The sequence below is a fragment of the Pinus tabuliformis genome, chromosome 6 (genome assembly GCF_031772625.1).
Source record: "Pinus tabuliformis cultivar Carrire ecotype Pingquan chromosome 6, CPIR1, whole genome shotgun sequence".
NCBI lineage: Eukaryota > Viridiplantae > Streptophyta > Pinopsida > Pinales > Pinaceae > Pinus > Pinus tabuliformis.
Genome location: NC_142292.1, coordinates 1594743792 through 1594771392, shown reverse-complemented (window position 1 = coordinate 1594771392; position 27601 = coordinate 1594743792). Strand labels below are relative to the sequence as shown.

The 27601-nt window shown below is 36.4% G+C and overlaps 1 long non-coding RNA gene across 2 annotated transcripts; it reads right to left on the bottom strand.

The window, feature by feature from the left end:
• Window positions 1-16783: 16783 nt before the first annotated feature.
• Window positions 16784-20549, bottom strand: LOC149264934 (uncharacterized). 2 transcript variants are annotated; one of them, XR_016250400.1, is made up of 3 exons: window positions 20301-20549; window positions 20132-20221; window positions 16784-17223 (listed from the first exon to the last, which is right to left on the bottom strand). It is a non-coding gene; the product is annotated as an uncharacterized LOC149264934 (long non-coding RNA). The 2 variants fall into 2 exon arrangements; XR_016250397.1 differs by having other exon boundaries at window positions 20132-20205.
• Window positions 20550-27601: the final 7052 nt, after the last annotated feature.

Here is a 27601-nt window from a genome sequence, read left to right as displayed (position 1 = left end):
CTCTTATCTCATAATAAAGTCATGATCTTGCCTTGAAACCATGGTGCATCGAATTTCATGCATCCTATGGTGTGGATTGCTGGTTTCCTTGCTCTATCTGATAACCCACAAATATACACAAGGCATGAACTTCTCGTTGGATTCCTTCGCTTATATACCTTATAATCTCTTAGTTAGGTCATATTTCTCTCACAAGCTTTGAATTGTGTTGTACAATATTTAATACCTACACTTTCTCTTGGTCATGATTTTGTAGTTTCTTCACATATAACTCTGAAATTTTTCATTACAGTCCGTAATTGTCACCCAATGTGTAATGTTTATGCTACTGATGATCATAAAGTCGAGAAATAATTCATAGAGGAAGACATCATCGTGGTTGCAGTGGGAGAGCTTCCATTGAGTAAGTGTTTCTCTCATGGGCAAGCACACCATAGGGAACTCAATGCTCGAACAAGATTGAAGTATTCCGTAATGGTGAGAAAGCATCTTCAATCTTGGCGAATGTTGAGTATTTGGTGAACTTTGTGTAGTTTTTTTTGTCTCAAATTGTTCTCCTGGCACACAAAAACCTCTAAGATGTTGAGTGGATCCATTCAACATCCTTCTAGCCTGATATTGATCATTTGTAGGTGAACCTGACATGAATCTAGTAGGGGTTGATGTCAATATTTTGGACACCATAGTGAAGTCTAGTCCAACCTGTTGGATTTGAACCAGTGACTTAAGGAATGGTGTTAAGTCTCTGGGTCACAAAACTAAATGATTCAAGGTAGTTGGAAAACTATTTAATGTTTAAATCTCCATCCTGGTGTGTTGTTCTAATCATGCTATAAATATTTTATTCCAACAAACATATGTGCCTTGCTCTAGTTCTATGTAGTGGCATTTGACTTGTTCCAATATACCAGAGATATTTATGCCTACATTATATATTTAATGATAGTTTGATGCACAATTGGTATTCTTCATTTTTGGAATCTTCAATAGTTGGGGCTTGTCTAGCCTTCCTACAACTTCCTATAGGATTATTGAGCCTTGATTTTTTTGCTGAGAAAATGGCTCTAATTGAAGAAGTATTAGAGTTCTTAAAAAATTTGATACAATATATTACTAATGGCACAATGAAAATCAACAAACTCTCTCTTGTTAATATTATTATAACTTGTCTACAAAATGCACAAAAAAATATTGAGCTTTTAGAACTCGAATCACAACTACAACAAGATGAGTTACAAAAAGAAAATCATTCTGAACTGGTTTCTGTTCATAACAATCCTCTATTTGAGTTTGAAACAGACTCCCATCAGCAGACATAAACTAATCAAACAATTTTACATCTTAATGATGGGTACTGGTGTCAGATCGAAACATCGATTGAAAATTATTACTGTGGATAAAACTCCAGAAATAAATTTCTACAGGAACTTTCAAACAAGAAGCTGATCCATTTATTGAAGTTGAGGTTGATTCAGTTCCCAGTGTAAGAGAAAATTTGCATGTAGATGTAGAAGTTTAGGCTGCACTTCCCAAGCTCATCATCAGACATTAGGAAGAAGTTGTCAAAAATAAAAGTATAACTTGTATTGGGTAAAATGAGGATTTGTCCTCTTACATCCCATACTACTCCAAGTCAATCCAGTTTCATATTGTTGGATTCTTCGAAACGGTTCATATTCACCTATTCCAGATCCTGCTCCTCTTCAACAACATCGTCAAATTTGTAGATGCAAACATTGTGATAGTGTTGGCCATGTGAAATATCATTGGTTTGATCTTCACCCATGTGATCATTGTCATAAAAATACTCATCATTCAAATAGATGCTTCAAGAACAAGCCTCCTACAAGAAAAAATATTCACCTTGGATGGATCGCTTTTTAGCAATGAGCCTCAACAACCAAGAAGATTCTAGATTTTAGACATCTGTGGTTTATATTTTCTGAGTTAGTAACCGGAGAACCCACAATAATACCCTTTATTCTGTCAACGTTTCAAATCCCAACAGGGATCCATCATCAGGACTATTTCGAATGTTGATAGTAGAAGAGCTAAAATGCAATTTTTAAATAGTTATGAGGTGAGTTGTTATGATTTAAGGAAAAATGAAGGTCAGTTGCTTAATAATTAATATTATCCAAATTTTTAAGTATTTTGATATTTTGATCATACCATAGCACTTTTCTTGAGTATTGTCACGTCTTGCAGTTGAGATTTCTTCATCTTCTCACCTTGTATTTGATAGGGAGAAAATTAATGGTTATGTACGAGCTTCAAGTATAAATCAAGTAGGCCTGACTCGTAGCCTGAGCTTGATGCCTAAGCCTAGAGTTAGAGTCAACCATACATAGATTCATAGTTGTAGCTAGAGATAAAAAAATGTTTCATGAACATGCTTTGGTTGGTTGCCTTCCTTAAACCACTCTAGGTCGAGACTTCAGTGGTCTCCCTTTCCAGAACATTAGGGAACACTTCCTCTAGCATAAGATTTCAACTTCTAGCCAGATTTGAAACTATTCTAGGAATTTCGTCGAGCGTTCTAGGTTGAGACCTCAATGGTCTCCATTTTCAGAGCATTAGGGGGTACTTCTTTTAGTAGAACACTTCAACTTCTAGCTATATTTGGAATTGTTCCAGGAACTGCACTAAATGTGTTAGGTCCCTATACTATTAGTGTAACCCCTTATTGTCATTAGTACAACCCCCTTATTATATTGTTGTGCCCATGTAGTCCCCATATTGTTATTATTGTGCCCCATAGAAGCCCACTATTGTTATTATTGTGCCCTTACATTATTATTGTTATGTCAGCTTTGATTATATTATGACCCCTTAGACTCCTATATATAGAAAGGAGGTCTTGTCATTTGTATCATCCAAGAATTGTTCATTTGTGTAATGTAAAGGAGGTTACCCCTTGAAGAGGCTTATTTCTAAGGCGTTCATCTATCTTTTCTATTTTTTGTGACCTGCTTTCATAAGACTTGGTATTAGAGCTTTGGATTCTAGGGTTTCTCTGCTCCAAACAAATCATCGTGGTATTTTCAGTATACCTTTTCCTATGCGATGTTTCAGAAGCTAAAAAGAAACCCATTTGAGAAGAAATCTTGCTGACCCATGCGTCCAAATTTAAGAGCGTGTCTCACTATATTTTCGAAGATATGATATGCGGAAGTTAGGGATTTTGCAAGCTCCATAATTTCATCTAAAACCGGTCATTGTGGTATTTTCGCTATAACCTTTTCTCTACGAAGTTTCAGAAGTTAACGAAAAAGCCCATTTGAGAAGAAATCGTTCTTAATCTTGGGTCCAAATTTTTGATCTTGTCTCGCTATATTTTCAGATATATGATCTAAGGAAGTTAGGGTTTTTGTAGACTCCTGAATTACATCCTAAACAATTGACCTTGGTAAAACCGTCATAACTTTCTCTCTGAGCAACAAATTGAAATTTCGTAAGAAGATACTGAAAGAGGACAGACCGTAGTTTTTTGTGCGTAGCTTTCAGATTTGAAGGTCGAAACAGTGACACGTGGCACGTCGTACAAGTTCGCTCTACTGAAACATTATATAATCAGGTCATCTTAGGATTGGGAAAAACACTTTCTTGGAGAATCAAATTCTGATCAGATGTGTGGGGTTAGAAAGAGGACTCAAAGGATACTGCAGGAGACAATTTCAGAACTTTGAGATCTGAAAGTACAGAGTTACAGCCATTTCAAGATCGAGCTCCTGAAATCAAGAAAGGGCGATATGAGGAAGTTTGATGGAAAGGATCCAGTAAATTGGATACTACAAATGGAGCAATATTTTGATCTACATGGTGTACCACTGTTACAAAAGGTATGTATTTCATCTTCATATTTAGAACTGAATCAATTTTTATGGTATAAAGGGCTTTGCTCTCATAAACCACTTGTTACGTGGTCAATTTTCACGGAGAAAATGAGGATACAAAGAGCAACACCTTCTTTAGAGCAACACCACAACAATTGGAAGAAAAAAGAGAAAAAAGACTTTGTTACAAAGTGGAAAGCAAAATTATGGAAACAAGGAAGTCTACCCCTCACAACTATAAATATGGAAGTGTTGCTTCTCCTAGCCTTCCACAACCTACAAGGGTTACACCACAACAACTGGAAGAAAAAAGAGAAAAAGGGCTTTGTTACAATTGTGATAACAAATACATTAAAGGTCATAAGTGTGCTGGGAAGAAATTATTTTACATTGATTGTGGAGAGGAGGAAGAAAATGATCACGAAACGTCAAAGAAAGAGTATATACACCAGGAACCAACCCCAAAGAAAGAAGAAATGAATACGACCATATCTTGTAAAGCATTGGAAAGAATTACCACTCCTACAACTCTCAAGATAGAAGGACATATCAAGAAGAAAAAGGTTCAAGAAGTGAAAGATCACATCGAAAAAGAAGAAATGAATCCGACCATTTCTTGTAATGCATTCGACAGAATTACCACTCCTCAAACTATCAATATAGAAGGACATATCAAGAAGAAAAATATTCAAGAATTGAAAGATCACATCGAGTCTCAATAAATCAATTCGACCATATCGTGTAATGCATTGGAAGAAATTACCACTCCTTAAACTATCAAGATAGAAGGACATATCAAGAAGAAAAAGGTAAGAGTGTTGATTGATTCGGGTAGTACCCATAATTTTATTGATTGTAAGATAGCCAAGGAATTGAATTGCTTCTTATATCCAACACCGGAGTGTCAAGTGATGGTTACAAGTGGAGGAACCATAAATTGCTCTCGAAAGTGCCATAATATCAAGCTATTCATGGGAGAATATGTATTGACTAGCCCAATGCTTTCCATTCCAATGGGTGGTGCTGATGTTTTACTAGGAGTCCAATGGCTACAATCTTTGGGTATTATAGCTTTTAATTTTCAAGAACTTTTAACAATGTAAACTTTGAAACGGGAACTGATACTGTTACCCATTTCGTAGAGATAACAAAAAAGTGACATGATTTTGAAAAGGCGTGATGCAAAACACACATGTTTTTTTTAGAGCACAGTTTTTGGCACTTTAATTTTTTTTTATGTACATTACGTTTTAGAATGGTAGTGATTTCCATGCTGATTTAAAAAAGTGGGTATTCTGCATCAGACCCTTTTTTTAAAAGACCTATTTTTTGGCTTTAAATTTTCTAATGTATGAAATGTAAATAATTATTTTGTAAAGTTGATAATTTTTGAAGTGGTCGTTTTCTTCATATTTTCTTGTTTTTTATCTTAATTTTAATTTTTTTGTAGTGATGTTTTTATTGTTTTGCAGTTTTAAATTAGAAGGTCGATATTTTGAATTTTCGATATTCTACATATTTATGCATCCTTAATTATTTTTTCAATCCACATGAAATAATTGCTTATAAAAAACAATATTTTTTATCAATGGACATAAAAACAACCATTTTTAACATAAATATAACTAAAAAGCTACATGTTTTGATAATTTTTTGCTAGAATTGACATGTCAAAATCACAATTTTTATACGAAAATATTAACCAAAAATGGTTAAATAATATTTTTTTTATGAATTTCATGTCAAAAAAAAATAATAATCACATTTTTTTTCAAAAAATAATGATTAACTTAAAAATCAATGCGAAAATCACATATTACAAATATTGAACGCATAACAACCTTAATTGAGTGTTTATTCTTCTCATAAAATATCAAAGTCAAAACATTGCAAACCTTGATTTTTAAGCATAACTTAAATTTAATCAACAATGTCACGTAATCCAAACTCTTCGTCCTCTAGAGTTTCATCATTGTCTTCTTCCACAATATTTTTTGCTTCCTTTTGCTCATTTTCCTCTTCTAATGGATCTTTGAATCGGACGTGAGTGGGTGGGTGTCACGCCCCTACACATGCGGTAATCTTTCAACCGCTTATAGCAAGGTGCGGCACTACCAACCGTTTTCTTTTCACCAATACTTACGATTGTAGACTACGCCTAACATTCCATACTTAGTCTTATTTTTGTTACCAAGTATTATTATGTGTTCCTTTATACAAGTGAAAGCCCATAACATTCACATAACAGCATTATACAATAGAAATGCACAACAGTGTAAAGGGAGGGGCAACCCTCTGTAATATGAGTATGCCCGAATCAATATATTATACAATCTTCACTTTTACAAAGTACAAGTTAAATCTTGGGAAACCCCAAATTTACACTTAGCCAATTTTCACAACTTCGGCAAACTTGGTTGCCTAGCTCGTCGGCACCTCCGCACGGTTGTCGCATGACTCGCCAACCCTTCGTTCACCTCGTCGCACAACCGTGTTGTTTGCCCAACTTGGGCGCGCCTCCAAGTCGCCACACATGGGCGCCTCTGCGCGAGACACACCTTCGTTCACAATCTCAACACTTCACCAAGTCACCGTACACACTTGCACAACGGGCGGGCGCTCAGCCGAGTCACCCGGGTGACGGGGTGGGTGGGTGTGTCAGGTGGTGGGCGAGAGAGGGGGTGGGTGTGCGAGGGGGTGGGCGAGATGGGGGGGAGGGTGTGTGTGAAGTGGGGGGGGGGGAGAGAGGGTGTGTGTGAGGGAGGGGGGCGAGAGGGAGAGTGCATGTGAGGGGAGGGGGGAGGGCAGGTGTGTGTGATGGGGGGAGGGGGAGGGCGAGGGAGGTTGAGGGGGTGGGTAGGTGTGTGAGGGGGTGGGCGAGAAGGGAGGGTGCATGTGAGGGGGGGTTGCGTGTGAGGTGGGGTGGATGGGTGTGAGGGGAAGGGAGGGTGCGTGTGAGAGGGGGTGGGCGAGAGGGGAAGGGAGGGTGGGCGTGAGGGGGTGGGGGAGGGTGCGCGTGAGGGGGGCGCGGTGAGGGTGTGACGGGTGAGCCGGCACCCCCCTCCACCCCACCCGCCGCCGGGGTTGGGCGATTCTGAGAACTGCCAAAGCCCGCTCGCCCACCCGGAAAACATGTTGAATTTATACTTAGGAAAGAAAAATGATATTCTACCAAAAACATTAATGTGTTTTTTCCCTCATAAACAACTTTGTTTGGCACATAAAAATTTGGTTTTACTAGCATTTTTTAAAAAGTTTGAAAATTGACCCTAAAAAAAAAAAAATCATTGTTCCAGTATCATCACTTTCGTTTTGAAGCTATATTTTGCACGAAAATTTCGTAGTGAATTTCGTAGTCACTGACATTTTTTAAACATGTTCAAAATTGACCCCTAAAAAATAAAATCATCATTCTAGTATACACACTCTTCGTTTTTAGCACTGTTTTTGATGTTTTTTTTGGGTTTTTTGGCCAGAGTTCCCATTTTGAGTTTATAGTTCCCGTTTCAAAGTTTACATTGTTTTTTCTTGAAACACTTTTGGAAAGGAAAGGAAGTTGAATTTAGGGGCATCGAAGGAAAACCTGGAAAGATAATCAACTCTAACAGCATGACAAAGCTTCTAAATAAAGAAAACAGGGTGTAATTGCACAATTATGTTCACTACAGGATCCCACATCGAAATCATGTGTTTCTCCAGATCTCCAAAATGTTTTGAACAATCATTCCAAGGTATTTGAGACTTCCAAAGGCCTGCCACCTATTCGTGATCATGATCATGCTATTCATTTGATTCCACGAAATGTTCCTCCAAACATCAGGCCTTACATATATCCATATGCTCGAAGGAGTGGGAACTCATTCCAAAGTTGTAGAAGATCCTAGTTCAAATAGTATTGCGAGACCTTGACAAGAAAGGAAAAATCATATTGGAACTTGAAGCAGTCACAGAACCGAGAAATCTAAAGCTACGAAATAGATCAATTTTAGAGTATCTTATTAAGTGGAAGAACTTACCCACTGAAGATTCCACATGGGAGGACAAGAATTTATACAGAAGCATTAAAAACTACTCAAGCGTTGAGGACAACACTCTTTGAAGGAGAGGGCCATGTTAGGTCCCTATACTACTAGTGTAACCCCTTATTGTTATTAGTACAACCCCCTTATTAAATTGTTGTGCCCATGTAGTCCCCATATTGTTATTATTGTGCCACATAGAAGCCCACTATTGTTATTATTGTGCCTTTACATTATTATTGTTATGTCGGCTCTGATTTTATTATGACCCCTTAGACTCCTATATATAGAAAGGAGGTCTTGTCATTTGTATCATCCAAGAATTTTTCATTTGTGTAATGTAAAGAAGGTTTCCCCCTCAAAGAGGCTTATTTCTAAGGTGTTCATCTATCTTTTCTATCTTTTTGTGAGCTGGTTTCATAACAAAATGTTCCAGTGTTGGTGGTCATCCTTAAACCACTATTGGTTGAGATGTTGAGTTCTCCCACCTTATACCATCATTTCTGAAAGCACATTCAGCCAATTGTTGCTATCCACTTTTTGCATTTTTTGTATTTTAGCTCTCTTCTTGAAATCATATACAACCCTTGGGATTAAAGGGGGAATGTTGGACACCTAATCTGCTAAGGGTTATAGTGTAAAATATGCATGGGGCTTCACTCAATGAAGCTATGATATATCAAATATATTCGTGGTATTTTAAACAATACCTTTAATTTGACTACGTATTGGAAAATACTCTAAAAATCACATTATTTAATAGCCTACCAACATGAACTCAATACACCTTCCCAATTAAAAAAACACCTACTTTAGCTCGATATTGTAGGTATCTATTTTTTCATTAACATTTTTTTATACCTCTTTATATTTTTTCATTAACTTTGAAATCCATTTTATATACCTACCAATATAAAAACCCTTTATTGCCTATATATCCCCCAATATATTATGTTGTTTTTTGCTCAATATATATCTCGCAATATGAACACACGTGGTATGGTATTGCTCCCCAAGTGAAGCCCCTGTGAAAATATGAACAATTATTTGAGTTCAAGATACCATTTGGAATATGCTAGTCAAAGATCATAAGAGAATGTATTAATATGTTAATCTTTGTGAATAAAATGCATCTCAGATTATCTTAATGTTGTGTACCATTTTTGAGTCTTTAACAATTGGCCTACTCTATTAAAATATAGCAATACAATTTCTAGTAAGATTGTGTTTTCTGATTGTTTATTCAACACCATAAAATTAAAATACTTGATTTTTGCAAATTAAATATCTTAAACTCATTATTTTTAAAAATCTATACTAAATTTTTAGACAAAATTTACTTTGAAAAAAATAAACAGAAAAACATCATTCCATCTGTTAATTACAACCCAAATTTGGCAAAAACCAACCGGTCGTGAAAAAACAAGAAACAAAACAAACACGAACACTAAAATGTGTTGGGAATTTTTTATCATTCAAAACAAAACTGAAAAACAGAACAATAATTTGTTTTAACACAGCGGAAATAAAATCGTTTGCGGAATACGGTGTTTCAGCAACGCAGTTTCGTCAGTTGCTGTTTGCAGTGTATCAACAACGGTGTTTCAGCAACGTTGAAACTCGTGTATCAGCAACACTCTGTTTTGACGTCAAGACTATTTTCTGGTTACGGTGTAACAACAACGCGCAAATAAAACTTCTATTTATAAACAGTAAACCAACTGATACAAATTCGTCTTCCTCACATAGAGGGATTTTCACAAAAGATTATGCTGTGCATATTCCTCTTGACAGAGGGATTACAGCAGGAACGCTTCAGTTCCACAAACCGATTTTTCACTATCTGAAAATTACAGTTTCAGCACTGTTGTGCGTTACAAAAAGGAACTCTCTATCATTCTTCTAACCTAAAACAGAACTGTTGTTCATTACATTTATATGTTAAAACATATTTGACTTTAAACAATAAGATAATACAAATATCTTCTAAAGCTTATCTACGTATTGAATGCAGTGAGCGGTGATGCCTTTTGAAGAAATGAAGTCGGCTGTTGCAGGGGAATTTAATGATGAAAATTTAATGCACATTAATGTGCAAAATATCAAGCATGACTTTGAGGCATCCAACAGTCTGGAATATCTACAGCAAATCAGATTTCTATCCAGCTGTTTATGTTGCAGTTGGAATTAAATTCCAACACTCCCCCTTAATTTCAACTGCTGGGTTTTTCTGCATACCCAGGCATTTCCTGAAATGATCAAAACTTTTCTTTCCCAATGGTTTTGTCAAGATATCAGCGAACTGATCCTCTGTTCTGCAGTGCTGCAAAACAATCTCACCATTATTAACCAATTCACGTATGAAGTGAAATTTGGTGTCTATGTGCTTTGTCCTTTTATGAAAAACAAAGTTTTTAGACAATGCTATTGCTGAGCTATTGTCACGGTAAATGGTTGTGCCCTTTTCTTGTTCATGACACAAATCTCTGAGAACTCTTCTCAGCCACACTGCTTGGCATGCTGCTGCTGTTGCTGCCACATACTCTGCCTCTGCTGTTGACAAAGACACAACTGGTTGCTTCTTGGAAGCCCATGAGATGGCTCTCGATCCCATATGAAACACATATCCCGATGTGCTTTTCCTATCATCAACATTTCCAGCCCAATCACTGTCAGTATAACCTGTCAACATGAAACTTTCAGAAGAGGAGTATAAAATACCAAACCCCTTCGTTCCATTTACATACCTTAGAATCCTCTTGGCTGCCTACCAATGAGTCTCTTTCGGTCTTTCCATAAATCTAGAGATTAAACTCACAGCGTGCATAATGTCCGGCCTAGTTGCAGTCAAGTACATAAGGCTGCCAACTATGCTCTTGTACAGTTTTGGATCAAAATCCTTGCTGCTGTCTTCTTTGGTCAATTTCAACCCCATTACAGTTGGAGTCACAACTGCCTTGCTGTTCTGCATGTTAAATCTCTTCAACACTGCTTCTACATATTTAACTTGAGAAATGAAAACACCATTTTCACTTTGGTCTACTTCAATTCCAAGAAAATATCTTAAGAAGCCCAAGTCTGTCATTTCAAATTCAGTTTTCATCACTGCTTTAAAATCAGCAATGAGAGAAGCATCATTGCTGGTAAAAATAAAATCATCTACATATAAAACAACAATAAGAATATTACCGTCATTCTCCTTTATGTAGAGTGTGGGTTCACCATCACACTTATCAAACCCATTCTCAATTAGAAAAGCATCTATTCTGCTGTACCATGCTCTTGGAGCTTGCTTCAACCCATAAAGAGCCTTCTTCAGTTTGCAGACTTTATGCTCTTGGCCTTCAACTTCATAGCTTGGAGGTTGTTCAACATAAACCTCTTCTTTTAACACTCCATTCAGGAATGCAGATTTAACATCCATCTGATAAATCTTCCATTTGTGTTGTGTTGCAATAGAAAACATTGTTCTGACTGTTTCCATCCTTGCTACTGGTGCAAAGGTTTCATCATAGTCTTTGCCTTGTTGCTGCTTGTAGCCTTTCACAACAAGTCTTGCTTTATGCCTATCAATCTTGCCTTCAGCATTGCTTTTGGTCTTATAGACCCATTTAACTCCAATGGCATCTTTTCCTTCTGGGAGGTCCACTAACTCCCATGTTTTACTCTTCTCAATTGCACCAATTTCTTCATTCATTGCTTCAATCCATTTATCTTCATTTACAACATCTTCAAAATGAACTAGGTCATCAGCATGACAATACAAAGCGAATAATGAATTCAGACCGATATTGTTACTCACCTCTCCTTGTTCATAAATCTCATTCAGATTTCTGAATCTTGGTCTTCTTGGTGTGCTTGGAGTTCCATCCGAACTTGAGGGTATTTCTGATCCCTGTGGTGTGCTTGGAGTTCCATCCGAACTTGAGGGTATTTCTGATCCCTGTGGTGTGCTTGGAGAAGCACTTCCCTGACTTCTCAAGGCTGTTCGAATTCCATCTTGTGGTGTGGTTTGTTGTACTTGCTGTGGTGAAGGAGGAGCCACCAAGGAAGGATTATTTGCTGCTGTCCCTTCCTCTTTTTCTTCGTGAGACACAATTGTCTTCACATTCACTGTCTTCTCTAAACTTCCATCCCAAGCTTCATCTTCAATGAACTGCACATCTCTGCTTACTATCAATTTCTTGGTGGATGGATTATAGAGTTTGTATGCTTTTGACTCATCACAATAGCCAATAAAGACACACTTCTCCCCCTTACTGTCAAGCTTCTTCCTTAGCTGATCCGGTACATGTGCATATGCTACACAACCGAATACTCTCATGTGAGTGACAGTTTGCTTTTGACCACTCCATGCTTCTTCTGGTATTTTGTTCATGACAGCTTTAGTTGGGCATCTATTCAAGATGTAAACTGCGCAAATGACAGCTTCTGCCCAATACTCATGCGGCAAGTGTTTTTCCTTCAGCATACTTCTGACCATGTCAAGAATGGTCCTATTCTTCCTTTCGGAAACGCCGTTTTGCTGAGGTGTATACCTCGTGGTGAATTGCTTTTGTATGACATTCTCTCTGCAAAAACGCAGAAAGTCTTTGGAGATGTAGTCTCCTCCTCTATCTGTTCTGAGCACATTGATATAATGCCCACACTGCTTCCCAACAAGATTGAAGTGGCGGAATTTCTCAAACACTTCACTCTTCTGTTTCATCATATACACCCATGTCTTTCTGGTGTAATCATCAATGAAAGTTAAAACATATTTATTTCTGGCAAATGATGGTATTTGCATCGGTCCACACACATCAGAGTGAACAATTTCCAAGGGTGCTTTTGCCCTTATACTCTTTCCTGCTGGAAAGCTTTCTTTGTGTTGCTTGCCCAAGATGCAGCCTTCACAAAGGCTGTCCAGTTTCTCGATCAATGGCAATCCCTTTACCATTCCCTTTCTGTGCAACAGATTCAAGCCTCCGAAATTGAGATGTCCAAATCTCAAGTGCCACAACCAATTCTCATCTTTCACTTGTTCCTGAAAGACTTCTTGTGTAAGAGCTGCAATAGTTCTTCCTTCCTTCAAATCTGCCCTGAGTTTGAGAGGAAACATTCTATTGCTGGTCATCTGCACCTGTGCAATGATCTTCTAACTTGGAGGTATGTCTCTAATTGTACACATATCATCTTTGAAGAACACATTGTAACCTTTGTTAATGAGCTGTCCAATGCTCAAAAGATTACATTTCAGACCAGGTACATAGTATACCTCTGGCACAATCATCTGTTCTCCATTTCTTGCTCGGATACTGACTCTACCCTTACCCTTGACAGATATCTTACTATCAGTTCCTGTTGTTACCTCAGATTTCACATTTTCATCCAGATTGGCAAACATTTCAATATTTCCAGTCATGTGATTACTACAATCTGAGTCTAAGAACAAAAAATCTTCTTGTTTGTCTTGTGCTATGTTACATGCTAACAACACAATCTTTGGATTCTTATCTTCTTCATTTGCAAAATTAGCATTTTGCCTACTATTCATGTCATTTTGTTTTTTCCTACACTCATTGGTGTAGTGCCCATATTTCTTACAATAATGACATTGGACTTGGGATTTGTCATACCTTTGTCCATGATCTTGCTGTTTGCTTGAACCTTCATTTTGGTTCTGATTGCAGCTCCTTCCGCTTGTGCTTGCAGGGTTATTTCTGCCTTTGTTTTGGCTTCTTCCACGACCTCTATTATTTGCTCTGCCTCTACCTTTTCCTTGGCCAAAAGACATCTGAGTCTTGAATGCTTGCTCAAAAGAGAAATCTGTTCCTCTACTCAGTTCATCTACTGTGATCTGTGAGAGATCCTTTGTTTCTTCTATTGCTACCACGATAGATTCAAACCTTGAGGGTAAAATTCTCAAGATCTTCTCTACAATCCTTCTTTCTTCAAGAATCTCACCATGAGATCTTATTTGGGTTATCAACCCAATAACCTGAGTGAAGAATGAATCTATTGTATCAGATTCCTTCATGCTGAGTGTTTCAAAGTCTCTCCTCAACATCTGCAACTTTGCAGTCTTCACCTTCTCCATGCCTTGATAGGCAGTTTTGAGAATATCCCATGCCTCCTTGGATTTTGTTGCTGCTGCAATCCGTGGAAAAACACTTTCATGTACTGATTGGAAGAGAAAAAATAGGGCTTTTGCATCCTTCTTCCTGTCGCTCTTCAACTAGTCTCTTTCTGTTACTGTTAAAGTAGCCAATGCTGTTGCATCTGCAGGTTCAGCATAGCGAGTTTCAACCAGCTCCCATATTCCTTGAGAAGCAAACAATGCTTTCATTGTTATGGACCAATAACTGTGATTTTTCCCATTAAACTGTGGCAGTTGGGAATTTGTCAAACTGTTCCAGCATCTACCATCTTAACCTGTATAAATAAAGAAGAGATACTGACTGTATAATTAAAAACAAGCAAAACACTTTCTCTGCTCGAGAAAATCTGCTCAATAAGCTTCTTACAGCTCCTACAGTGAAAAACAAACTCTGTTTTTGACTCACTGAGTGCCTAGACCAGCTCTGATACCATGTTGGGAATTTCTGATCATTCCAAACAAAACTGAAAAACAGAACAATACTCTGTTTTAACACAGCGGAAATAAAAATCGTTTGCGGAATACGGTGTTTTAGCAACGGTGAAACTGGTGTTTCAACAATGCAGTTTCGTCAGTTGTTGTTTGCAGTGTATTAGCAACGGTGTTTCAACAACACTAAAACTCGTGTATCAGCAACACTCTATTTTGATGTCAAGACTATTTTCTGGTTACGATGTAACAGCGACGCGCAAATAAAACTTCTATTTATAAACAGTAAACCAAATGATACAAATTCGTCTTCCTCACATAGAGGGATTTTCACAAAAGATTATGCTGAAGAGCATCTTCCTCTTGACAGAGGGATTACAGCAGGAACGCTTCAGTTCCACAAACCGATTTTTCACTATCTCAAAATTACAGTTCAGCACTGCGGTGCGTTACAAAAATGAACTCTTTATCATTTTTCTAACCTAAAATAGAATTGCTATTCATTACGTTTATATGTTAAAACATATTTGACTTTAAACAATAAGTTAATACAAATATCTTCTAAAGCTTATCTGCATATTGAATGCAGCAAGCGGTGATGTCTTTTGAAGAAATGAAGTCGGCTGTTGCAGGGGAATTTAATGCTAAAAATTTAATGCACATTAATGTGCAAAATATCAAGCACGACTTTGAGGCATCCAGCAGTCTGGAATATCTACAGCAAATCAGATTTCTGTCCAACTGTTTATGTTGCAGTTGAAATTAAATTCCAACAAAATGGTCACTGCAACTATGTCAAAAACGTTTACCTTGACCACAAACATGGGCGTGCAAAACATCGACCAAGATAACATAACCATCACTGGGCTTGGCAATTAGCGCTTCCAACTTTTCGTTGAAAACTATTGTTTAGAAGTGCTTATCAATTAAAAGTAGCCTTTGGAATTTAGTGCTGGGATTAATGAAATCCTTATAATACTTTTTAAAAAAGTGTTCAAATAGATAATGTTTGAGAATAACATGATTTAAATAAATAGTGTATTTAAATAAAATTTCAATCATTTTTAACTTGATTATAATTTCAATTTATTAGTTCCATTATAAAAGCAAACTGTTGATTTTGAATCCAGAATTTTAATGAATAAAAAGACCAACAAAATTCTAATCAAATAAATAATCTATAAAAACCCTACTAAATACTAAGAGGTTGTCAGACCAATGCAATCCACAACTGGGATAAAATTCTCAAGTCACAACCGGAGTTACATAAAGAATGGGGTTCCAACACCATCATATACTCACAAAAGCTAAACTAGATATTCTCTCTTACAGCATGAATTCAAATAGTATTATTTCTCTTCGCTGAACTACAGCTTCAATCATCTTGTTAATTATTCAAATGAGGCAGGCCCCTCGTCCCCTTCATAATCCTACAGCGCCTACCACTGGCATAGAGACCAGTCCAGCCACCGACAACCTTTTCACAGACATAGACGTCGCTGCTTTCGAGTTTTTTTCAGTATGAAAAAAGCCTGATATTTATATTATATTGGAAGTAACTATACATATATCATCTTTCCGGATGTTGGAATTTCCAGAAAAGATAACTAAGATCAACTCAGAAAATATTAGATACTAATTGTGACTCGGGAAACCAAGAGGCAGAAACACATTAGCGCAGCATAATTTACGTATAAGCATGATACTGTTCTAAATTGTTGTGACAGTGGCAGATACTGAAGGAATATACAACCGTCACCATTTGTTTCTGTATTGATGAAACAGCCAACATATAAACTAGTATTATTCGCTGCTTTTGAGTTGCTCTCGTGGAAAAAACTGCTCACCACAAAACCCTCATTGCTCTTACTTCTCAATCAGATTCAAGAATCTATGTGACAATTATAAAATTAAATATCAAAAATATTTTTTTCATAAAATGAGTTTGTTTTCATATATTTTCAAATTAAATTACAAATTCAAAATATCTATTTTATCTATTTTATTATAATCATTTCGTAAAGATAAGAAACATTTTTTTTCAAATAAAAGCATAAAATTTAAAAAAAATCTAAATAATTATTTAGATTGATTAAAATCCAACAAACCCCTTGTAATTTCAAAAAATATTAATCATTACAATAATAATAAATATATATATATATATAAAATATATAATTACAATAATAATATAATAATTAATATATATATATATATATATATATATATATAATTACAATAATTATATATATAGATATAATTACAAAATATATATATATAATCACAATAATAATACAAGGACGAGAGAATAAACCTATTCTAAAATTTACTATACATTCTATAAATTTACAATAGCCAAATGAATAATAATTACTGATCAGAACGAGTTCTTGAAATTTTAAATATAAACAAAGAGGGCTGCGTGGCAGCAAGTCCCTGCGTTGAGTGCCATTGAGTGCAAGGCATATGTTCACATAAGGAAACTTACAGCATAAGGCACCTGTGTGAATGAAATGGTTTTGACAGAAATACCACCTGAATATTCACAATCCCAAATCCATATTCAGAATTTGTATCTTTAACTATCAACCATAATAACTTGTCAGCTTCAAATTGCCTCTTGGATGCCTTTGAAGTAAATGACGTTGATTGTATTTGCAGGAATGCCACTGCACTATCCCTTTTTGACACCATCTCCTGTACATTGTTTGCTTCTTTAATATCTAACATAGCTAAGCAATAAAACACATTGAAGATTGCCTTCCCCAAGTTCTAACTTGTTAGACCCTGCCCATAGTACCTGCTCCAACCAACTCAAGTAAAGTTAAGTTCAGCACTCAAAGTCTACACTAGAATAAAATCCCCACATGCAGCCAAAGAAATGATAAAAATGCTCTTGGAAACCTAAAATCTACAACTCAGGAAAAAAGAAAGTAGTTGTGATTATAAGAAATTCAAGAACTTTGGAAAAGTACACCACTGAGAAAATAATGATATAGATTTATAAGGTTTCTAATGGCAGTAGCACAGTTAGCTGTTCTCATAAAAAAAATGGCATGGTTTTAGGTTTATAAGGTTCTAATGCTTGTAGCAAGTTAGTTGTTCTTATAAAATAAAAATGGCATGGTTTTAAGCATGACTAATTTCCACATTTCTGAACTTGAAACTTGATACAAAATTCAAAACTGAGCTTTTCTCTTTGTTGCATTACCTTAGTCGCAAGGTCAACAACAGACCCTAATCAATAAATTTAACTTCGGGATAAACTAATTGGCCATCTTGGATCAAGATCATTGGATAATCGTTATTCTGATTTAATTTTGAATGAGATGTAATGCAAAGCCAAAACTTGGTGCACCTTGCACAATGTGATGTACTTAGCAGGCAACAACTTAGATAAAATGGTTCTAGTCCTTCCAGTCGGATTTGGAAACAACTTGCAGGAGTCGATCTGTTCTCCATTGCAGGACAAAGCTGCTATTGTGCACCATTCAAGGAACAAGGAAAATGTCTGGCACCATTCAAAGGAACACCAACAACAACAAACCAAAACCAAATCGAAACACAACCCTCGAACATACTCCTCTTGTATTTTTCACAAGAGATAATGACCTTCGCAACTACAAAATAATTTATAAACCCTTTTAAAAAGAAAATTATGACAGTGAGAATGAAAACCTAAGCAGTCCTTGAAGCCCTCTGTCCAAAAAGTATCAAATACACAAAAGTGAGAGTGTATGATTCCAAGTGATAAGACGATTCATAATATTTATCTATTTGCCTAATCTGTAATGCTTATCTCGCAGCAGTCATTTGTATATTTATCTATGTGCCTAATCTGTAATGCTTATCTCGTAGCAGTCATTTGTATATTTATCTATGTGCCTAATCTGCAATGCTTATCTCGCAGCAGTCATTTGTGGTTCCGCAGAGCCGTATACCGCTTTGAAGATGCAGCAGTGTGGAAACCCTCAGCAAAGGCGATTTGATTCGGGCTCTGTTAGAACGTCTGAAAGGAAACTCGCTGAAAGGAATACCTGAAAAATTTGCAAGTTTACTGTGATGGAACTTTGGGGATCCTTGTTTTCCCAGCTCCCGTTCCGTAGACACCCGTCGAACTGTCCAAACCACGCCAACATGCACGGACCACTTGGCAACTTATTAATGATCGCGTTAAATGACTTAGGTTTTCTACACTGATCACCACAGCATCTAATACCTGCAAATTAGTTTGCTTGAGTGAAATATGAACTAACCAAATCGAATGTAATATGTAGTTATGGTTTCTCCACCGGCCAAATAAGACATTGAAGTCTGTTGGAATATGGTTACACAAGAGAAAGCTATGATTAATACACAAAGTGACTAAAAACTCTAACCTAAACTAATGTTAAACCAACTGTTCAGATTCCTAAACTAATGTTAAACCAACCGTTCAGATTAATACACAAAGTGACTAAAAACTCTAACCTAAACTAATGTTAAACCAACTGTTCAGATTCCTATAGTCCCATGCAAGACGGCAGGGACTAATAAGGTAATTATATTAATATTGCGACTAAAAACTCTAACCTAAACTAATGTTAAACCAACGGTTCCGATTCCTATAGTCCCATGCAAGACGGCAGGGACTAATAAGGTAATTATATTAATATTTCAATTTGACATTTAAAGTAGAGATGAATAATACTTATTAATTAGAATGAATTCTAATAAGGTAATTATATTAATATTGCGACTAAAAATTCTAACCTAAACTAATGTTTCTTTTTTTTTTAACCATATGGTGAATCTGTAATTGTCAGGCCTAATCTATGGGAGACCAAGGATCAAACCTCATAGCTGCCACTATAACACCAAGAGCATAACCAACCATCTGCAAGTCGGGTATACTAAGTTCCTATGATTTTAGCAAGAGCAGACTCAAAAATAGACTGACCTAAACTAATGTTAAACCAACTGTCCGATTCCTATAGTCCCATGCAATACGGCAGGGACTAATAAGGTAATTATATTAATATTTCCATTTGACATTTAAAGTAGAGATGAATAATACCCATTAATTAGAATGAATCCTTGAGGAAATTATAGTATTAGTTTTCAGTAAATCACTGTTTCAAACATATAAAATTTGTTAGGTGTTGTCATCAAACTTAAGTGGTGGTCACAATATTAAAAATATGTTAGGACATGTATATCCGCTGGATAAGGCCTATGAATATTTGGTCCTTTACCTCCATCTTTGTATTTGAGGAGGGGGAAGTTACTAAACACAGCGGCACGTTGTCATGCTTTAAAAACTGGCTGACAGAAAGATCCAGGAGGCCTTTGACAATTCATCTTCCCGGGTAGATTCAGGATCGTCTTTGAGAACTCCCTGCGTCCCTTTCATGGATCTTGGATGAAGAAAATATTTGCTTCAGCATGTCGTCCAGTAGAATTTCACACATTAACACAAGCGAAATCAAAAGTGACCCACTAATCCGAGCTATGGAGGTCAGTCTTCAAGTAGTCAGTAAACGAGGGGAGATGTCGAGACGGTACCATTCAACTTCCTCTATATAAGATTCAAGGTCCGAGGCAACGAGTGCCAGATACTTTCAATGAATTACTCAGAATATGAACAATGTTTTCACCACAAAAACACACAAAAAAAGAAATATGTTTTGCCTAGTTGTCTGTATACATAAACAACACATACCCTTTACCTGTCCTGTTAAAACTTGGTTTAGATACTCTGTTGTGAATGTCTTTGCCTCCGGGAAACGATACCTCTGAGTGTCTGCGGGAAATGAAATCTTTGAAGCTCGTAATAATGACAACATGATGATCTATAATAGGAACCAAACGCTAAACGATATAATAAGAAATAATTACTAATGTTTCTTCTTTGTATAGCGCCGCTGCTTTCCAGGTGAGGTGTCTACAGATTCTTCATCAGCTCCACAAGTGATCGTTTGCCTCTCTGTAGTGTATACCACTTTCAACTATTGGAACGTTAAGACCAAAGAAACCTGTCACGCCAATAACCAGAAGCATGGGCAATGATGCACAGAGACAGATCTAAATACCCATCTGTCTTTGTGTATCATTTCTCATGCTGGTGGTTATAGCGTTACATGTTTGTTCGCCCTTAACATTACAATAGATAAAAGTGGTTTAAACTTTACATAGAGCCAAGCGATTCTTGGTGAAGCTGATCAACAATTTGTGTACGTCCTATCTGTAAAGCAAAGGTGCTGTACAAACAAGAGGCATTAGCACTGGCGTACTATTGCCCAACTGCGAATATTACTATTTGTAAAGAAAATTCCAAACAGATGGAATCTTTGAATTCCTTGAACACATTGTGTCATTTTGTCTCCATCTTTGATTTCCTTCAACACATTGTGCCATTTTGTCTCTTATGTTTGTGTAACGATTCATGTCGTCGAATAGAGATTAACCACCTGATGTAATGCTGGGTTACATGTCTGATGTATGGTCATTATCGTCCTCTGCCGTGGGTAATGTCAAAACTATCTTAATATAAACATTTCTGACTATTTCCATTCCAGGGAAATGTCAAAACTATCTTAATATAAACATATGACTATTTACACGGAAGGCTCGGTTCCATATTTGCTGCGTAGTCATTATCCTCTGTGTTCTTATAGTCAAAGCAGTTTCAATGTATAGGAGTAAAAATGGAATTATTCCTGTTACACCTCTGGGCTTTATTTAAAATATATAATAGTTTTCTTATAACTAAGATTTTATTCTATTCATGATATTTTGACTATTTCTAGATAAGATGCCATTCTACGTCTGATATTAATGATATTGCAATCTTAACATTAATATGAATATTTACAAGCTACAAAAACAATATGCAGTTATTGACAAATGCATTTTGTATTGCAGATGTTTCAACAGCAACACTATTACACGCTCTCTATCTAGATGAGTTTGTATCCCTACATTGCAGCAGGGTTAGCGTTTATCCCCTCCGAGCACATGGCTGTCAGAGGGCGTTAATGGTTTCACATAACTACCTGTTGTTGGGCAAACATTATCCATCCAGTGATCACCCGGCAGCTTATGAGTTGTACGTATGGGAACATTGGCAACAGACTTTATTAACGGATTATCGTTGGTCAAACAGTATCCATCTAATGATCAGGGGACAGCTTATAAGCTGTACGTATGGGAACATTGGCAGCAGACTTTAGTAGACTATTATTGGGTGTATATTATTCGTCAGGTTGTTGTCGTGTCGTCGAGCTTGACCATGTTCAATTTTAGTTTAATGCAACTTATAGTATCTAAAACGGGGGTGTGCTGAACGTAAATTTTAGTAAAGTTAATATATGATTTTTCTTTCATTTTATTGAATACATGAAATTCCATAAAATGGATATAAAGATATTTGATGAATCCGCGTAAGTGGGTTTTAAAATTTTTAAATTTAAATAAATAATTTTTCTTTGTTTTAAATTGAACTGCATAATAAATTAATTATCCGGCGGAAGTGGTTAATATTCGAATTACATTTGAGGAATTTGGATTTTTAAATAAATGAGTGGACCATGTTTATATTGGAATTAGGTTTGAGGAATTTGGATTTTTAAATAAATGAGTGGATAAGGTTTGATTTCAAGAGAATATTCTTCTTTTAATGTATTTGAATACATTTTTAGTTTCAAATCCAAGAATAAATATTTTATTTAAAAGTCATTTACTTCACCTCTTGTTAAGCACATTGGAATCAAATAGTTTTATTTCCATACCGTTGGTCAATTAGAGTGCTTCGATTGCATATTGTTTGCCCATAGGCAACGCTGAGTTGGTCTCCAAGAGTCGTCATGTAGTCATAACTGTTTGGTTGGTCTCCAAGCGGCATGTAGTCGATGTAGGCCATTGGATTGCATCAAACACAACTAGATCTTCCCCCAATGAAAAAAACTTCAGAGGAAGGATGGTTGAGATGATTAAACATCACTTCTCTCTTAATGATATATTTTATTCTTATTATTTTCTCTACACCTTCCTTTTCTGTGAAGCCTAAGATTGTTTCGTAAATTTATTCAACATCCTTAATCTATTTTTGCTTATCTCAAGTATAGTGTATAACCTTCATTTCATTTTGTCATTTTCAAATGAAAATAGTTACATGCCATTTCACTCTCGGCTCTGTTTGGATCAAAAGTGAGCCATCGTTTGTTGGAAGACCTAAACAGAGGAACAAAATAAAACCTGCTTGTTATAGAATTCCACATCTAGAAAACCCTTTCATGACTTGAAATTGACTTACAAGTATATGTGGTTCTAGCTTCTCTGACCTCTGTGAACATGATAACATTAATGCAATTGGTCTAGTTATCGTTCCACCTATATTTTGTTATTCAATTTTGAATTTTTTTTTTGTATATAATTAATAAAATGTTCAACTAATCACTTTAGTCATTTTTTATTGCCCCCTCCCACATTTACCTGGTTTCACCGACCTGTCAGGGTAAATATGAGACAAAGAGTTACTATGTCATGACCCGACCTTTATCCTCCAATTAAGGAAGTGGGGACTACCAACTAACCAAAAAATGACAACTCATAACATCCCTCAAAGCTACAAGACACTTAGAGGCCAAAGGACCATCCTAAATGTCCAAACGCTATGTTGAGGCTCTTTTTACTAACCTAGACCACAAACCACATGTACGAAAAGGCCTGGATGTAGTTATAGGCCTCCAATCACATGATCAACATTGCCTCCATGTGGTTGTGACCCAACTTTCCCAGTTCAGAGGGCGAGGTCTCGAGATCTGAGCCACAATTCCTGGGAAACCCCTAGACCATTGCCCAGAACTACCTAACAAGACTAAACATATAAACTTAAGTCAAAAACTTTACCTAGATAGAATAGAACATCCTAGGCATTTCGTCAAACACATGGTAAATAGGTAAGCTACAAGTCATAAATACATATATGAGTGTAAATATTTGTTCTTTAGTTTTGAATCACCAAGAAGGTCTAATACCATCTTAACTAGATGCAAAAACACTTATTAGCCCACGCATTCATCAACCATTCATGAACTAATCAAAACATAACAAGAGCCATAGCTAGATCATGTTATATCTAATCATGCTTATAACCAACATATAATCAAAATATTAACAATGAAATAATATCCAACATAGCCACATAATAACATGTATAAATTCTAATAGAGTACAACAAGAAAGTAGCTCTTATTAACTTAAGCGAAATCCAACCAAGTCAGGGACTTCCACGTACCACCCAACCATACATTGAGTTGAACCAAATCTTTCTTTAAGACAATCACCCCCATGCCATTTTAAAAAATTCAATGTGGGATCTAATGGGATAAACCAAGACATAAACAACCAAGGGAATCTAGAGGTTAAACTACCTCCACCCTCAAACTACCACAATCTCGCCAAACCTGGACAAGAGATCACAAAAGCAAAACAAACTTGGATGTCTCAGAATTCCGTCAACATTCCTTGAGAAATCTTTTTGTCTCTACCCATCTGTAAAGAGATTATTGAAGAAAACCATCTTTACCCCCAAACCTTGGGAAGCTTCCTCAGACCACCTCACCTGGTTCCAAAGTATTTCTCCAATCCAAACATCAACCAGAAAAAAATCCCATCACGCCATGGTTATCTAGGAAATGGCAAGGTAAGGTTGAAACCATTGTCAAACCTGATAAAACCCATGCCAATAACAACAAATGAACCAAATAAACAAATGAATGTATCATGCATTCACACTTGATGTAGGAAATCACACATGCAACCTGTTACCTGCAAAATTCTCCTGCTAAAGTTGTTGATCCAAATTTCTGCTTGCTTCCTTTTCTTTTTCTTGCTTATCCTCTTCCTTCCCTTTCTCTCCTTGCTTATCCTCTTCCTTCCCTTTTTCTCCTTACCTGTCCTCTGCCTTCCTTTTCTTTCCTTGAATCCCTTTTGTCATTGAGGCTTCTATTTTCTTCATTTTTCCTCTAATCTCTCTTCGTGCAAATCTATGTCTCTTCACCTTATTTTCTCCGATTTTATTTTATTTTCATAAATAAAGTGTCAATTAATGACTCTTTTCCTTTGCAATCCCTTTGCTAATTTCCTTAGCCATAAATAAACCGAAAGTGATGCCCACTATAGTGTTTTTCCCAACATTAATCCTCAAAGACATGTCCAGTCTTATTCTTTTTGTTTTTATTATGCTTTATTACATGAACTTTTAACTCGGGGTTGTGACAAACCCCTCCCCCTTAGGGGAACACCGTCGTCAATGTTCTATGACACCTATAACCAACAAAACCACTGAAACCAAAACATACTACCCATGGAGATTTATAACATAGCTCCATGCAGTATTTACAATGAACAACTACTATATACCAAGAACAACATGAAAAATATGACAAGCATACTGCTTATTGGAACTTTATAACACAACTCATTGCAATGTCTACAACCATATACATATATACATACATATACCAAAACTCATTTTCCTGACCCAAGAAATAATGAAGGATACATACCCTGCATATGATCAATCATCTCCCAAGTAGCTTCGTCAGCCCCAAAGTGATTCCACAACACTTTAACTGGCTCTATTCTCAGTTTTGCAACATGAGTTGTTTCTACTGCTATATGCATTGAGGCTCTAGATGGAATTCTCCCTCTGGCTCCACCTACAAAACAGACTAGTCAATCACATGATCAACATTCTGCACATATCTCTTAAGTAATGAAACATGGAAAACATAGTGGACTTTCATTATCGGAGGCAGTACAATTTTGTAGGCCACTGGTCCAATCCTCTCAACTATCTCGCAAGGCTCGCAATACCAAAGTGTTAACTTGGCACATGATATAATCCTCAAGGAGATCCTCTTGGGTTTGATGCGCAGTACACATGCTCCCCACAATGAAACCCTTAAATACCCTATGTTGATCTCCAAAACTCTTTTGCCTCTCATTTGTTGTCTTTAAATTAATTTTAATAGTTGACATCTCTTACTCCATCTATGCCAACGTATCAGGTCCAATCAATAAGTTATTCATTGGATCACTCCAACTGATAGGAATATTAGAAATCCGCTCATAAAGTGTCTCAAACAAACTCATCTTCAAAAATTCACGATACCCATTATTATAAGAAAACTCAAATAGTGGAAGATACTCTTCACACTTCCATTGTTGATGCATGATATACATCCTCAACATGTCCTCAATAATATTGTTAGTCCTCTTTGTCTGTCCATCTGTTTACACATGCTAAGTTATATTGAAGGCCAACTTTGTACCCAAACCTCCAAACAACTCTTTCCAAAACTTGGAATTGAACTTGGCATCTTTGTTTGATACAATATTCATAGGAACACCATACAATCTCACTATCTCCCTAATGAAAATTTGAGCTCCTCACTTGAGATACCTTACTTAACCTGTCAACCACAACCATGATGGAATCGAGTTGCTCGATGTCCTCGACAAACTTGTAATTAAGTCCATGGAAATGACCTCCCATTTCCACTCTAGAATCATAATATACTATAATAAACCACCTGGATGCTTACAATTTGCTTTTACCTATTGACAATCCAAACATCTTGCAACAAACTCAACCACCTCTTTCTTTAAGTTCGGCCAATGATAGATTTCTTAATTGTTGTTAGTGTCTTCTCATATCCCAGGTGACCTGAATATGGCTTGACATTAAACTCCCTCAAGGTAAAATTCTTGAGCTCACTACCATTTGGTACATAAATATTGTTCCTAAATTTGACCAAGCCATGTTTCATGAGATGATACTCCTCATCCCTATCACATGCACCCTATTGTTGTAACCTATACCCCAACTATTGATACTTGTCATCATGTTGTCCTTCCTGTAAGATCCACTCCTATAAATATTTCACTTAAGAACTCACTGTGACAATGTGATTCACCTACACTCTTCTACTAAGAGTATTTTCAACCCTATTCTCCTTTCCCTTGATGTACCTGATCTCGAAATTAAACTCACTAAGACCAGCCAACCATCTAGCTTGTTTGGAATTCATATTAGGTTGGTCAAACAAGCACCTTAGCCCACTGTCATCGCTCATCAAGATGAACCTCTTGCAAAGAAGATAGTGTCTCCACATCTTCAATGCATGGATGACAGTTGACAACTCAAGATCATGAGTCACATAGATCTTCTTATGCACATTCAACTTCCTTGACACATATCATAACACCTATCGTTCCTAGATAAGAACTTCACCAAGTCCTCTCTTGCAAGCGTCTATACATATCACAAATTTGTTGTCTTGATCTGTAATCTTCAAAACCAGAGCATTTGTAAGCAAATGCTTCAACTGCTCAAAACTAATTGCACACTCTTCAGTCCATTCAAACCTCTTCCCTTTTTGTTGCAAGGATGTAATATGATAGGAAATTCGTGAGAAGTTCTTGATGAACTACCAATAACAATTTACTAATCCCATGAAATATCTAACCTCATCCACATTCCTAGGAGCTTCCCACTCTATGAAAGAAATTACACTTACTAAGCTTGAAATTCAACTAATGCTCTCTCAACAATCTTAACACTACTGCTAGATTTTATGTGTTGTTGTCCTCATTCTTAGAATATATCAATATGTCATCAACGAATACTATCACAAACTTGTCCAGATAAGGACACAACACACTATTAATCAAATAGATGAAAGTAGTTGAAGCATTAGTAAGACCAAATGAAACCACTACAAACTCATAATGTGCATACCTAGTATGAAATGTTGTTTTTTATATGTCCTATTTTTTGATGTGTACCAAATGATATCCTGATCTCAAAACAATATTTGATAACACTGCTGCTCCCTTCAACTGATTGAACAAGTCATCAAATTGCAACAAAGGATACATGTTCCTGAGAATCACCTTGTTCAAGTCTTGTAATTAATACAGAACCAGAGTGCCATCCTTCTTCTTTACGAACAACACTAGTGCACCCCAAGGTGATACACTTGGCCTAATGTATCCCTTATCAAGTATTTCCCAAAGCTACAACTTTAGTTCCATTAACTCTAGAGTGCTCACCTTGTAAAGTGCCTTTGATGCTAGTGATTCTCATGGTACCAACTCAATAGGCAAGTCCATTTCCCTATGAGGCAGTA